At 37.7% G+C, this 16,569-nt stretch overlaps 1 long non-coding RNA gene across 1 annotated transcript; it reads left to right on the forward strand.

Annotated features, from left to right (window-relative positions):
- Nucleotides 1–12,891: 12,891 nt before the first annotated feature.
- LOC116410841 lies at nt 12,892–15,351 on the forward strand. Its single transcript, XR_004222668.1, has 4 exons — nt 12,892–13,026; nt 14,299–14,365; nt 14,538–14,692; nt 15,032–15,351. It is a non-coding gene; the product is annotated as an uncharacterized LOC116410841 (long non-coding RNA).
- Nucleotides 15,352–16,569: the final 1,218 nt, after the last annotated feature.

Here is a 16,569-nt window from a genome sequence, read left to right on the forward strand (position 1 = left end):
ATATAGCAATAGGACATCCACGGTGGGTCGATCTAGAGCAAGCACTGCTTCCAGACACAAAACTGTCCAAAATAATGTGGAAACCCACCCCCCAGCGGTATTGAAGCAAGCCCCACCAAGTGTAGCCTACTCACTACGACTATGGGCAACCCACAGACATAGAGATAAACTATGTAAACCACAATCTCTAATGACACCACTATTTCAAAACCCGGCCTTTCCACCGGGTACTACAACAGCTGATTTCCAATGGTGGATAAAGAAGGAAATTATAAAAAATAGGTGATATAATTACAGGGAGCAGAGTCAAGCCATTCAACACCCTGAAAGAAAAATATGACATCCCCCCCACAGGAATATTACCGCTACCTACAAATAACACATTGGGCGAAAACCTTCCTGAGAGGGGGATGTGATGGAACCTACACAAAATATGAATCCGAATGCAAAAAAGGGATGAAAACTACGGGCACTATATCCCGAATTTACTACCACCTGATACATGATACTGATAACAACCCCCCCAAATATCAAGAACAATGGGCCACGGAACTGAATCACCCTATAGATGAAGAGGCATGGGAAAAGATATATGAAAACATTACCAAAATCTCGACCAATACTTTACTAAAAGAGTGGCTACAAAACCATTGCGAGATGGTATATGACCCCACAAAAACTGCATAAAATGCAGAAAAATATACCCCCTACATGCTTCAGAGGATGTGGGGAGACAGGCACATGTGGTGGGAGTGCCCACAAGCAAAAAAGGTATGGGAGCTGGCCTTCCAGGAAATCAATGCATGCCATGGCTTGGCTCTGCCCCCAGAACCACAAATCGCCCTGCTCAATTTATTCCCCACAGAGGCCCCTTACAATGAGTGCACCAAATGCCTGATAATCAAAATATACTCAGCCGTAAGCATTGTCATAGCCCCAGACACTGGAAAGGCCCAATTCCCCAAAATTGGGCAGCAATAGAAGCTAAAATTGGGGAAATAATGGTTATGGAAAAAATTACGGCACTAGTGAATAACAAGGTACAAAAGTTCAGAGACTTGTGGCACCCATACTTAAGCAGACACCTGATCATTACGGGTATAGACTTAGACCCATAGAAATGTATGTATAAAATAAGGTTGCACAAGAACCCTAACAGTAACTCTACAACCATAAGGTGAAAAAAAAAAAACACCACACAATGTATGCATAAAGGTTTATTATTGTTTATTGTTATTTTTTCTTTTTCTTTTCTATTATGTATTTTTCTCATATCTAAGGCATAAAAGGTAAAACTATAACTATACTGCAACAACCAAACGCCGACAACCCACAGAAGATAAATAGACAGGAGATAAATTAAAGCACAAGGACGATATGAACACTCACCTGTCTAACCTCGGTCAAAGCAAGAAGTCAATGTTTGGAGGATTGTTAATAAGCTAATCAAATGGTACAAACTGTATTGTAAATATGCCGGTTATCTTTTCTTTTGCAAAAAAAATAATAAAAAAAACTTTTTCAAATGAAAAAAAGAAATGGTCCCATTTACTGCCACTCTCTGTAATCTATTCTTTAGCCAGTTCTTAATCAAAGTATAAATATTATGTTCTAGGCCAATATTCTGTAGTGGGAAAATGTTACTTACCCTTTTCCTGAATTCATAACCCTGTGACTTTACAGAAATTTTCCGAATTACAGAAAGGTCATCTCCCGTAGACCCACTTTAAGGAAATAGTTCACATTATTAAAAAATATTTCCTTCTTCTCTGTAATAATAAAACAGTACCTTGTACTCGATCCCAATTAAAATATAATTAATCCTTATTGGTGGCAAAACAATCCTGTTGGGTTTATTTAATGTTTAAATGATTTTTTAGCAAACTTAAGGTATGGAGATCTAAATTACGGAAAGATTACGGAAAACTAACAGGTCCCGAGCATTCTGGATAAGAGGTTCCATACCTGTACTTAGTTGAGCCTCCTTTTGCAAATGTAAGAGTCTCTAGATGCCTCCTACAGCCTTTGATGATGTGTCTGGATGGCGGTATTTTTTAATTTATCTGACCGGTGACTTTAACAAGAGCCCCAGTCCCTGACCTAGCCACATGGTAGCAGGTGTTTTTCTTGGAATGCGGTGTTCTTCTTCCGCTATGCAAATCGTTTTTTTGTTAGGACCAAATAACTCAATTTTTGTCTCATCAGTCCAAAGCACTTTGTTCCAAAATGACTGTGGCTTGTCTAAATGAGCTTTTGCATACAACAAGCAACTCTGTTTGTGGATTGAGTGCAGAAAGGGCTTCTTTCTCATCACACCTGCCATACAGATTCTCTTTGTGCAAATTGTGCTGAATTGTAGAATGATGTACAGATATACCATCTGCAGCAAGATGTTCTTGCAGGTCTTTGGGGGTGATCATCTCACAATCCTCCACATATGCCACTCCTGTATTTTTCTACAGCAACTGTGCCTGTGACTTTCCATTTCCTGATTACATTCCTTACAGTTGAAACTGACAGTTTAAACCTCTGAGAGAGCTTTTTTTAAAGCCTTCCCCTGAACAATCTTTGTTCTCAGATCTTTTGAGAGTTGCTTGGAAGATCCCATGCTCACATTCTTCAGAGGAAAATCAAACAGAAGCACAACTTGCAATTTAAACCTTAAATACCTTTTCTCATGATTGGACACACCTGCCTATGAAGTTCATGGCTTGACAAGCTAATCTAACTAATTTGGTGTTGCCAGTAATCAGTATTGAGCAAATGCATTCAAATTAGCAAAATTACAAGGGTACCCACATTTTTGCACAGACAGTTTTTCACATTTGATTTAATCTCATATAACTAAATACTGTTTCACTAAAAATCTTTGTTCAGAAAACATCCCAGTACTCATATATTCCTGGGAAATGAAAGACATACCACTGTTATCTATTTTGTTGAAAGTGGAGTAAATTATCATGCAGGCTGAGAGGGGTTCCCAAACTATTTCATGTCTATAGCATCTTACAGTAGCCAATCTTACAATTGCCAGTCCAGACCTGTTTTACAGCACATAATACACTGTCAGGGGGCTCTGTTTGCAAAAGCTGAGGTGGCAGGTGAGAAAATTCATATGGACTATTTTCATTTTGTGGTCTGTACTTAACGCTTTTTTTGGTATATCTATGCATATTGGGCATCAAACTGTTCAGTAGACCTCTGGCATATTTGGGGTGATTTGCCTTTGTATATAAGAACTTGTATGACATAAATGTGGCAAATTGCAACAACTGTAGGTGATTTTCAGAAAAGTCATTAAAGACGCTAATTTTAGGAAAGCTTTGCAGATTGGTATTTTGGTGTAGAAAGGAGTTTTTACCCGTGTGTAATTCATCAGAATGTATACTTTTAAAAAATATATGGTTTTCTGGGGTCACTATGCAATAATATTTGCAGAATTAGCACCTGAGAAAATTCATATGCACTAATTTTCATTTGGGGCTGTACATATTACACACTTTGGTAAATCTATGCATAGGAAAGCTTTCCAGATTGGTACTTTTGTAAATAAAGGCATCTTTACCCATGTTGGATTTGGCAGAATGTGTACTTCCAAAAATATATATAGTTTTCTGTACAGTTAGGAAGTCTTACGACACATAATACACAGTCATAGGGCTCCTTTTGCAGAAATTGAGTTGGCAGGCAAGAAGAAACCATATGCACTATTTTAATCTATGATTCGTACATATCACATATTTTGGTATATCTATGCATATTGCCCATTAAACTGTTTAGTAGACTTCTGGGGTTCATATTTAGAGTGTTTTATATGGTTACCTAATGACCTGTAGAAAATAAGATGCTGCAACGTGGATGTTTTGAGGAGATTTTTGGAAATGTCAAAATCTGAAAGTTTAGGAAAGTTGTATGGCTTGGTACTTCGGAGTAGAAAGACATGTGTAATCCATTTTGGATTTGGGGGAATGTGTATTTTCCAAAGTATATTGCTTTCTGGGGTGAGCACACTTTTTTGTAGCTTTTTACCATATAAAATGATATGGAGCTGAAAATGACAGAAAAGGTAGATCATATGGGGTATGTTCACAATGAGGCTTCTAAATGCCACATAGTTAGGTAAACCTATACACATTAGGTATCAAACTGTTCAGTGGACCCCTGACGCTCATATTTAGCATGCTTTATCTTGGTACCTAAAGATACAGTAAGGAAGTAAGTATTTGAACACCCTGCAATTTTGCAAGTTCTCCCACTTAGAAATCATGGAGGGGTCTGAAATTCACATTGTAGGTGCATTCCCACTGTGAGAGACAGCATTTAAAAAAAAAAATTCAGGAAATCACATTGTATGATTTTTAAAGGAACAGTAACACTAAAAAATAAAAATGTTTTAAAATAATTAAAATATAATGTACTGTTGCCCTGCACTGGTAAAAGTTGTGTGTTTTGCTTCAGAAAGACTACTGTAGTTAATAGAAATAGGTGTTGTGTAGCCATGGGGGCAGCCATTCAAATTGAAAAAAGGAGAAAAGGCACAGGTTACATAAGAAGATAACGGATAACTGTGTAGAATACAATGGGAATCTATGCTACTTATCTGTTATCTGCTTAGTAACCTGTGCCTTTTCTCCTTTTTTCAATTTAAATGGCTGCCCCCATGGCTACACAGCAGGGTATTTATATAACTGCAGTAGTGTTTATGAAGAAAACACACAACTTTTACCAGTGCAGGGCAATAGTACATAATATATTAATTATTTTTATACACTTTCATTTTTTGGTGTTACTGTTCCTTTAAAGAATGTATTTGTATTGCACTGCTGCACATAAGTATTTGAGCACCTGGCAATCAGCAAGAATTCCGGCTTTCAAAGACCTGTTACACTGCCTTTAAAAAGTCTACCTCTACTCCACTCATTAATCTAAATTAGTAGCACCTGTCCACCCCACAGTCAGTAAGACTCCAACTACTACCATGGGCAAGACCAAAGAGCTGTCAAAAGACACCAGAGACAAAATTGTGGACCACCGAAAGGCTGGAAAGGGCTACGGGCAATTGCCAAGCGGCTTGGTGAAAATAGCTCACTGTTGGAGCAATTGTTAGAAAATGGAAGAGGCTAAAGATGACTGTCAGTCTCTCTAGGAGAGGGGCTCCATGCAAGATCTCACCTTGTGGGGTATCACTGATGATAAGAAAGGTGAAGAATCCGCCCAGAACTACAAGGGAAAAGCTGGTCAATGACATGAAGAGAGCTGGGACCACAGTTTCAAAGGTCGGTAGAACACTATGCCGTCATGGTTTCAAATCATTCATTGCACGGAAGGTTCCCCTGCTCAAGTCATCACATGTCCAGGCCCATCTGAAATTTGCCAATGACCATCTGGATGATCCAGAGGAGGCATGGGAGAAAGTCATGTGGTCATCCTCCTCACTTATAGGGGATGGTTTATAGCATACACCAATGATCATTTTCTTTGTGACCTTTAGCCCTGCTGAAATTTCTACCCAAAGGGATTCCACATTGTCTTTAGTAATTTCTTTACTACATGGCTTTAAATCTGACCTTACATAAAGACAAACCCCTCCACCCTTTTTAATTCCTCTGTCCCTCCTAAAAAGGGTGTAACCATTTAAATTCACAGCCCAGTCCCATGTTTCATCCCACCAGGTCTCAGTGTCACCAAGGAAGACAGCAAACTGTTCAGTTGCAGCAATCCGGACAACTGATTAGCCTGTACACTTTCCTAATGATTGAATCCCCTATAACTACAATCTGTTTAGGTCTAGCTCTGCTCGCCTCCCCACCACTACGAGAGAAACTGGTCTCTCGGCTGTTAGAGAGATCAGCCCCATCTGGAACCGTCAGTCCAGAGTTCACGCTACTGTCTTTTTCACACAATCTGGCAAACCTTTGGTGGGGTGGTCTAATGTTTTTGTTTTTTTTATTTTTTGTTTGCATGTCTGTACTGTATGTATGTATCTGTGTGTGTGCAAATATATATATGTATATACTAAGTATGATTTAATATGGGGAAAAAAACCTTTCTGGCTTATGCAAGTCCACTGATTGCCAGTCACTGCTCTGCTGGAGGCAATAATTACCTAGCAACCTGAAGAGCCTGTCCCACACTATGCCTCGCTGCTGTGTAATGGTGGCCATACACCTTATATTTACAATCTTTCCTGCGACTAGTGAATAAGTAAGTATTTATATTCATGCGAGTACTGACCAGTTCAGGCTACACATCTGTATTCTGTATTCCACATGCAGATTGGTTTGAGGAATACTGTCCAGTTCTGGGGCTCTCGGGTGCATGCTGATTCCTACTAAGCCTCAGCTGAGCTAATTAGGCACTTATCTGCAGTGCTGGCCACACCCTGCTATGGGGGATGCTCTGGTAACAGGCTTCTGGCTCTGATTGTGTGTTCAGTATCTTCCAGAGACAAAAAGCTGAACTTGGTGCAAGCAGCTCTACAACAGGTCTGTTTTAAAACAGCAAATGAATATTTGCATATTTGACTATTGACTTGATCTTCCTTGGCCTAATGTATGGAGACTTGAGGAGATCATGTATATTTAAGCTGTTCCCAGGGCTGGATTTGAGAAAGTATACACTCCAGGCTTGTTGTGAATTACTCAAGCCAAGTTTAGGAAAAACCCCGATATCTCAGCAAATACCTACAGGTATCAGATACTATTATAGTGTCCAAGATTTCTGAAAAGCACCAAATGCATTATGCTCCTTGTATAACCCTGATATATAAGGAAGGACCCTTCCCGAATGGGAAACTGTTTTAGATTCTAGAAGAGCAAAAAAAAAAAAAAACACTACCAGTGCACACTGCAAACTACATGTATCTCAGGAATGAGCCCTACAAGAAATACTCCCTTCTCCCAAACTGGACATGATATTCCCTAAACAGGCCCAGTGTAGGGTAAAAACAAGATGAACACAGGTAGCATTCACCAGAGAACAACAAATCTGACAGTGTTAGCTCTGGAAAAACGTGCTGAACTGTAAAAACCACACATCCTTACGACAGAGGACACTGTCGTGAAGCACTGCTGCATCAAAGTAAAATCACTTATCCTGAATACTCAGAATAGGTCTTCATTGGAATTGTCCACTGTAACCTAGGATTCTAGTACAGCAGCAAGAAGGGACTGTGTTACTACTAGTTCTACCCCATGTTTTGAACATATCTTGTACTAATCGATAATAACGAATTCAATAAGGAGTATTTCCATTGCGCAGAACTGTTGAAACAGTCACCATTACCAGTGTAGTTAAGAAGTATCATGCATGTATGTATGTATGTATATTTTTATTTATAAAACGCTACTTATGTACGCAGCGCTGTACAGTAGAATACACTAATACAAACAGGGGGTTAATAAGATAATGGATAAATACAAAGTATAAAAATAAATACAAATAAATACAAGATACAGTTACAGTTGCAATAAGTTAAGAGTCAAAGACACAAGAGGATGGAGGTCCCTGCCCCGTAGAGCTTACAATCTATATGGGAGGGTAACTTACAGACACAAGTAGGCAAATATAAGTGCTGTAGGTCACAGTGGGTGACATTACAATATAAGTGCCAGTTCCCAGATCAGGTGCTGGGTGAGTGCTCCAAAAGGTAGTCTTTTAGTTTGGTTTTAAAAAGACTGGGGGAGGATTCTCTCCGGAGGAAATCAGGGAGGGCATTCCAAATGTAAGGGGCAGCAAGGCAGAAGGGTTTAAGGCGGGAAACCGCAGTAGTAGTGGGGGGCGCAACCAAACGATTGCTCTGCGAGGAACGAAGGAGTCGGCAAGGAACGTACGGAGACACAAGGGAAGAGATGTAGTAAGGAGCAGAGGAATGGAGGGCTTTGAAGGTTAAGAGTTAAGATCATACCAATGATCAGTTGTAGAAACACACCAGAATCAGTGAAGAGATTTGCAGCCTGCAATATCCTACTTTTCATCAATTGCAGAATATACCTCTTATGAATATACAGCACTATCACAGTATAAATACCCCAAACAGCCATTAACCAAAGACAAAATGGTCATGATGCAGTAATACTGATATAATACAAAAATACTGACCTGTAGTGCCATACTACTGACCAACTGCAGCAAAAACTGTTAGTATAATAGTACTAATCTAGATCAGAACAACCCAGCTTTAAAACTGGACTGAATTATCTCTATCTGAATATAGAAAACTTAATGGACATACTGACATATCGGTGCCTATGGTACATCCAGTATTAATGCTAAACAGCAGAACCTCATATAAATAAATGTTCCACATTTACATTTTCCTTGTAATAACTAAATATAACCAGAGTGAGCACAAAGGGCCAGTATTCTCTCCACTAATACACAAAGCACTACAATGAATGGTTTGGGGCTTGTAGTAATAAAAACAATCTTAAAATATGGCCTAAACCCAAAAGGTGCCTTGAAACCCCCAATGATAAATTGTATTCCAAATGTTAAATGGTATTAGACCAAGAAAGTCTGCCCAGAACTCTCTCAGATGGTCATTATTCACCCATTTAACTTTTAGGTTAATAAGTATACAACTTATTAACCTAAAAGTTAAATGGGTGAATAATGATCATTGCAGTGGTACTCATAATAATAAATGACCTAATAGACAGAAGGCTTGCCCTAAAGCACACACTTTAGTAAACTAAATGTCCCTAACTCTAAATACCATAGCCGTGTACATTAGTTACTAATAACTTTAGAACTAGAAAGCTAACACTGAAAATCCAGTATTTTTATTATTATATCCATATAAAATGGCCTACAACCTAAAGGCTGGAATTGACCATATGCTGTGGCACACAAAACATTTTAAATGTTCTAGATACCAATGTCTTACATTGCCAAATCAAGTACATTAACTGGAATAAAATATGAAGGATTACTCATGGCCAACTGCCATTGTACCAGAATGAGTATGCTCAATGGCTTTAGACCTAGACACACCAACCCACTCTTGTGCTATAACCATTTTTTTGAGTAAATGTCCATAATGTAAAGAACAAACTTTAAATACACAGTTCACAACTGCTGAATGACCCTAAATGCAAAAGGACCTGTACACAGTTTGCAATTACTCAGTGGCCAAGCGATATACAGAGTACAGAATAACTGAGTGGCCCTTAATGTAAGGCTTATAGTGTTTTTCACACAATAGACAATTACAAAGTGGCCCTTGGTGTAAAGGCCTGTAGTTCTATACATACTATAGAAATACTAAGGGGCTGATTTACTAAGACACGATTTCGATTCCGAATTGGAAAAATTCCGATTGGAAACGAACATTTTGCGACTTTTTCGGTAATTTTCCGATTTTTTCGTATTTTTTGCGATTTTTTCGGCGTCTTTACGATTTTTGCGTAAAAACACGAGTTTTTCGTAGCCATTACGAAAGTTGCGCAAAGTCGCGATTTTTTCGTAGCGTTAACACTTAAAATGTGCAAGTTTTAACGCTACGAAAAAATCGTGACTTTGCGCAACTTTCGTAATGGCTACGAAAAACTCGCGTTTTTGCGCAAAAATCGTAAAGACGCCGAAAAAATCGCAAAATTACCGATCATTACGAAAAAAACGCAATCCGACGCATTCGGCCCGTTCGTGGGTTAGTAAATGTGCCCCTAAGTGTTCCTACATGTAAGGGTCTGTAGTGCTATATACAGTATACAATTACTGAGTGGCCTTAAATGTAAGCGTAAAAAGGCCTGTAGTTTTATACACAGTATACAATGTAGATATAGGTGTTTTAGATTTATGCTATAAACACATATATTTTAGTTATTATCAAAGGACAAAGATTTAGAGCAGAACACAGGCACATAACAACTGCAATTGTAGGCCGATTTTAGACATCAAGACCAGAGGTCATTCTATTTACTGTACTTGGGCCTTAGAATGTTTACATAGAACAAGGAATGCATCTGTTGTCTCCTGTCACAAGTATCCCTAGTGCAAGGTTAAGAATGTCACAAATAGTCTTAGAAACACTAACTGCACAAATACCATTTAGAGCACTGTGCTGATGTAGAAGACTTCTTTTACCAGAGAGATACCTTTTTGGGCTATTGTGCTGGGACAGTGAGACATTTAATCCTTTCATAAAGATGGACAGAGAGACACAGTTATGCTAAAACAAGGCTAAAGATTGGCTGCCATGGGATCAGCCCCATGTAGGAAGAAATGGTTAAATGGCAACATTTTTGTACTTGAATTTGTTCCCTCACGTCCTCACAAGCTTTCAGGACGTATGAGCTATTATTTAATACTCTGTATTGTAATACTCTGTATTAATGTATACCTCTAATAAAGCTGTCTGGTTAATATCCTTTGAGAATCTGAATGATTCAGGTCAGGCCCAGGGGGAACTTCAGGGCCAGGCTCGATTTGAGTAAGTATTTATTTAAATCCAAGAGTAACTTACTCACTGTGGGCGAGAATCATATATCCCTAGTGGAGGATCATTGGAGTATATAGATATGAGCCATTATAGAACTACGACATTTATATAGAATTACGACATACAATTACTGAGTGGCCCTTCTTGTAAAGGGCCTGTAGTGCTCTACACAGTATCCATTCACTGAGTGGCACTAATTGTAAATGGCCTGTAGTGCTACGCACAGTATGCAATTACTGAGTGACCCTAAATGTTTACAGGGATCTAATGTTACACAGAATAACCATAAACAGATGGCACTTAACCCTTTAAGTGCCAGCAGAATTTCACATTTCAGTTACCCTCAGTGTCAGATGTTTATTGAATGTTTTGTGCTCTCTCATTTTAGGGGCATTTACTGGGGGGGGGTTAGTTAAGGTAGGAAAACTATATATCATTTTTTTTCAGGGAAACCTGAGCTTAAAAAAAATTAGAGCTTTAAATACCAAAAAAAACTAAAATTGCTATTTTTATACCAGAAAAATATTTTATTTTATGGACAAAAATTCAACTGATTCAGAAAGCCTCGTGTCTCTTGAACATGTCAATACCAGATATGTATAGTTTTATTGAGATTTCTGACTTCTATAGATCAAAAACTCCCAGCAGTAAATTACCACAATTTCAAAGCATTACAGCAGAAAATGGCATACTTTAGATTCCAAAGCCAAAAATCCTGGAACATTAAAGTGATACCGACACCAAAAAATTTCTTTTAAAAATATTAACCTACTTCCAAACCTATCTATAGGTCATGCTGACTGTTTCTCTACATAAATCCTACTAAAGATCCTGAACCCGACTGTCTGGCAACCCGACTGTAGCTTCTCAATCTGTCAAAAGGACTACGTCATAAACTGGGAGGTTTCAGCTTGCCATTTGCTTTAAAGAGTTCCCCCTCCCTCCCTTGCTCCTCACATTGTGAACTAGATAGCAGGCAGGCTTGATCTTTCTATTGCCTGCCTACTTCAAAGGGCTGCCCCCCCCCTTTCTGCTCTTCGCATGAAGAATTTAAATAACTTCCCCGTGCCTGCTTCTAAGGGCTCTCCCCCCCCTCCCCATTACACATAGACAACGGAGCTGAACTTGTCTAACACCGGCTGAAAGCAGAAGGCGTGTTGCAGGTTGTGATTGGGCATATTTATTCACTTGGGAGGCATTTACATGGTTGCTCTGTGGGATTGTAATTCATGCTACCATAATTATGAAGGGAAAAAACTTTGCAGATTTAGTTTATAAGGCGTTTAAAGCTGGTACAATTGAAAACACAACAGCAAAATAAGTAATCAAAGCTTTATAAGTACCAAACAGGAATGCTTTTCTGAACTGAACAGTTTCTATAAAAATGTATTAAAATTCTAAAAGATTGTCTCAAATCTTCGACTTTCAAGCATCTTATCTCTCACATAGCATTATGTACAAGACAAAACAGCCTACATATCAAAGTCACTGTTCACTAAACAGTTTGATGTCCATTGTGTATAGGATCACCAAATTATCTGACATTTACAGACCAAATATGCATAAACACAGACACACATATACACCCACCCACATAGATACATGCAGTGCGGTAGCGGGGTCCACAGGCTCCATCTCGAAAACAAACAAAACAAAAACCTTTAAGATGAATCCTTTTTCAAAAAATATTCTTGCTGCCTGAGGTCCAAGGCAGAGGGCAAAAGACACTTGTGTAAGGGAGTGGGGAGGCTTTAAATTTTTGATAGGGGAGGGTCTTTTGTCTGGGGTCAAGGGGGAGGAGGTAACCCATACATAAATGACACATAGCCAGGGTAAATCACTACAGACCCCTTACATTTCGGGCTACTCAGCAATTGTACACTGTATATAGCTCTACAGGCCCTTACATTTAGGGCAGTGAGGTTGTGGAATGCCCTTCTTAGTCATGTTGTAATGGCAGATTCCGTAAATGCCTATAAGGGGGGCCTGGATGAGTTCTTGAACAAGGATAAAATTCAAGGCTATTGTGATAAATTCTACAGTTAGTATCGATTTAAGTATATATAGTTTATGTATGTAGTGTATATATAGGTCAGTATAGGGTTGTGTGTGCTGTACTTGGAAGGGTTGGACTTGATGGTCTTTTTCAACCCTATGTAGCTATGAAAGGTAACAGAAGGTCAGGGTGCATTAAAATTGGTGCTGAAGTAACGATAGTTTTAAGTGTTTCAAATGCAGTTTGAGCTACAGGAGTCTATTTAAAGGAGAAGGAAAAGCAAAATATATAAATGGTAGCATTCAATAGTGCTACTATTGTAAAAAAAAACGCTATATTTTTGGATTGATTATTGCAAAAATAACTTTATAAAACTTACTAGAAAGTTTCAGTGCGCTGTATAGAATGGCGCCGCCATCTTGGAAGTGGTATGTCCACTTCCTTTTCTTCAGCCCACTACACTGAGCATGCGCAACATTCCCTCCCCCCCCTAGCCTAGGCACGTGTCCGTCTGGGCGCACCCCCTAACATACACAAGCAGCGCAGGCACGCCCGCACCTCGTCGATCGTCGCTTCTGTTATTAATATTGTAAGTCTGGATCATTGCCTATCTTTCCATCTGTTTTTACACTGTTTAAAGGGCAAGTGAATGCAATTTTTGACACTGTTTAAAGGGCAAGTGAATGCAATTTTTGACACTGTTTAAAGGGCAAGTGAATGCAATTTTTGACACTGTTTAAAGGGCAAGTAAATGCATTTATTACACTATATAAGCGGCAAGTACATGCAATGTTTTTACACTATATAAAGGGAAGTAAATGCAATTTTTTTACACTGTTTAAATGGAAGTAAATGCAATTTTTTACACTGTTTAAAGAGCAAATAAATGCAATTTTTTTACACTGTTTAAAAGGCAAGTAAATGCAATTTTTTACACTATATAAAGGCAAGTAAATGCAATTTTTTACACTGTTTAAAGGGCAAGTTAATGCAATTTTTACATTGTTTAAAGGGCAAGTAAATGCTATTTTTTTTACACTATATAAAGGCAAGTAAATGCAATTTTTTTACACTATATAAAGGGAAGTAAATGTAATTTTTTCAGTATGTAAAGTGCAAGTTAATGCAATTTTTACACTGTTTAAAGGGCAAGTAAATGCTTTTTTTTACACTATATAAAGGGCAAGTAAATGCAATTTTTTTTACACTATATAAAGGCAAGTAAATGCAATTTTTTACACTGTTTAAAGGGCAAGTAAATGCAATTTTTACACTGTTTAAAGGGCAAGTAAATGCAATTTTTTACACTATATAAAGGCAAGTAAATGCAATTTTTTACACTGTTTAAAGAGCAAATAAATGCAATTTTTTACACTGTTTAAGAGGCAAGTAAATGCAATTTTTTACACTATATAAAGGCAAGTAAATGCAATTTTTTACACTATATAAAGGCAAGTAAATGCAATTTTTTACACTGTTTAAAGGGCAAGTTAATGCAATTTTTACACTGTTTAAAGGGCAAGTAAATGCAATTTTTTTACACTATATAAAGGCAAGTAAATGCAATTTTTTACACTGTTTAAAGGGCAAGTTAATGCAATTTTTACACTGTTTAAAGGGCAAGTAAATGCAATTTTTTACACTATATAAAGGGCAAGTAAATGCAGTTTTTTTACACTATATAAAGGGAAGTAAATGCAATTTTTTACAGTATGTAAAGTGCAAGTAAATGCAATTTTTTTACACTATAAAGTGCAGGTAAATGCATTTTTTTACACTATATAAAGGGCAAGTAAATGCAATTTTTTACACTGTTTAAAGGGCAAGTAAATGCAATTTTTTACACTTTTTTTTTTTACAGTATTATCTCGATAATGTCTCGTGAGGAATCACAGATTCCAACAACCTCAACTTCTCATGCAGAAAAGGTATTTAATTTTTTTCAAAACCTGTACACTCATTCTTCAAACCTGTAAGCTCATGCATTATGTTAACATTAAATCTTGCATATTTTATCTCTAATTTGCCCGCATTGTACATAGCTGTAAAATCTTGTTCAACTTAAAATTGTTGTCTTTTTCTATTATTAAATTTTTATAGTATGAAGACTTATTACAAAGAATGCGGCAGCGCCCCGAATTATGAAAGAGTCGCGATTACTTTACAAGAGATTCAACGCATGCAAATAAAGTCACTGTCACTGAGAGTGAAGAGAAATCGGAGGAGGACACAGAAAAAGAAAGCGTGGACACCAGGTGAGGAGGAAGAAGACATTGAGAGCCAAAAAAAGGAGGATAGGCTTGGCAAGAACAGCTGGTGTCTATGTTGGAATTGTTCTCCGATGCCGACAGTGAAATGCGTTTGTTGCCATGAGGAGCCGTTGATTAAAGCCCTGATTCCCGAAGACACATCATGTATTGTCGAGTGGGATCGATTTAAGATGGATATCCTTGACCCAGAAAGAGCGGATTGGGCATTTAAAATCACAAACCGTAAAAAGAAAAAGAAACACAATAAGGCTGCATATATGAGGTTATTAAAATGTTTTTTCATAAATTATAATTATTTACATATTATATTCTTTTTCTCAACAGGGCAATCAGAAAAGCTGCTATCGCAGCTTTACCGTATGGGTATACGGGTATCTTGGGTCTGGTAAACGGAAAGCGATACCAGCTTGTGCGGTGAAGGCCATCAGAGCAGCATTCCCCGACCCAAAAGGGCAATATGTGGGCTTTCTACAAGCCTGTGATTTTGCAGCCGAATTTATGATATTTTATTAGTAAAATATTATAACTGCAATTGTTCAAAGTTATTTATAATGTTTAAATTTTTTTTTATACTGGTTTTCTTTAAATATGTTATATTTATTTAAATAAATTTAAAGAAATATTTTTTTATTATTTTATGGAAAATATTTTATTTAAAGAATAAAAACATTGTGTTAAAAAATAAACATTTTTTTGGGTGATTCTTGTATAATAACACTTTCTACACATTACAAAAACATTTTTTAGGAAGACATATATGTAGCAATATGTATGGGGATAAACAAAGGTGTTACACACAGGATTTGAATGTAAGAGCTGTATAAATTAATTTACACATTCTTGGTAGTTCCTGACTACTTCAAAGCATTATCAGTAGCTCCAAGTCAAGTAGTAGACATCTATCTGTAATTCCTGAGTTTTTATGACCCAAATAGAGATGGAAAGGGATATTGCAGCTAGGAGTTAAAAGAATCCAAAATTATTTTTTAATTATGTAAATAGTAAAAAAATGAAGCAAGAAGGGGTGGGAACCTTATTATCACGGGGGGGTAAGTTGGTTGATGAGGACGGAGAAAAAGCAGAAATTTTGAACTCTTATTTTTCATCTGTCTATACATCTGAGGAGCCAGCTAATGAAGGCTTCCCTTTTAATATTCCCAGTTCTAGTAATTTAGCTACTGACGCATGGGTCACTCGGGAGGAAATTCAAAAGAGACTTGAACATGTAAAGGTCCAGGACCGGATGGGATTCATCCCAGGGTATTAAATGAGCTGAGTGCTATGATTGCCAAACCTCTTCACTTAATTTTTCAAGATTCGTTGAGGTCTGGTGTGGTGCCGAGAGTGCCGTTATTTAAAAAGGGATCCCGTTCTCAGCCTGAAAACTATAGGCCTGTTAGTCTGACATCAGTAGTAGGAAAACTTTTGGAAGGGGTAATAAGGGATAGGGTACTTCAATACATTGCAATTCACAATACTATTAGTTTGTGCCAGCATGGTTTTATGCGTAACAGACTAATTTAGTCGCCTTTTATGAGGAGGTGAGTAGGAACCTCGATGCTGGAATGGCAGTTGATGTCATCTACTTGGACTTTGCTGAAGCGTTTGATACAGTACCTCACAGAAGGTTAATGATCAAATTAAAGAATATTGGCCTAGAACATCATATTTGTAATTGGATAGAGAACTGGCTGAAGGATAGAGTACAAAGAGTGGTGGTAAATGGAACATTTTCTAATTGGACCAGTGTGGTTAGTGGAGTACCGCAGGGGTCAGTCCTTGGTCCTTTGCTTTTTAACTTGTTTATTAATGACCTGGAGGTGGGCATAGACAGTACTGTTTCTATTTTTGCTGATGACACA

This window comes from Xenopus tropicalis, chromosome 5, assembly GCF_000004195.4.
Source record: "Xenopus tropicalis strain Nigerian chromosome 5, UCB_Xtro_10.0, whole genome shotgun sequence".
NCBI classification, from domain to species: domain Eukaryota; kingdom Metazoa; phylum Chordata; class Amphibia; order Anura; family Pipidae; genus Xenopus; species Xenopus tropicalis.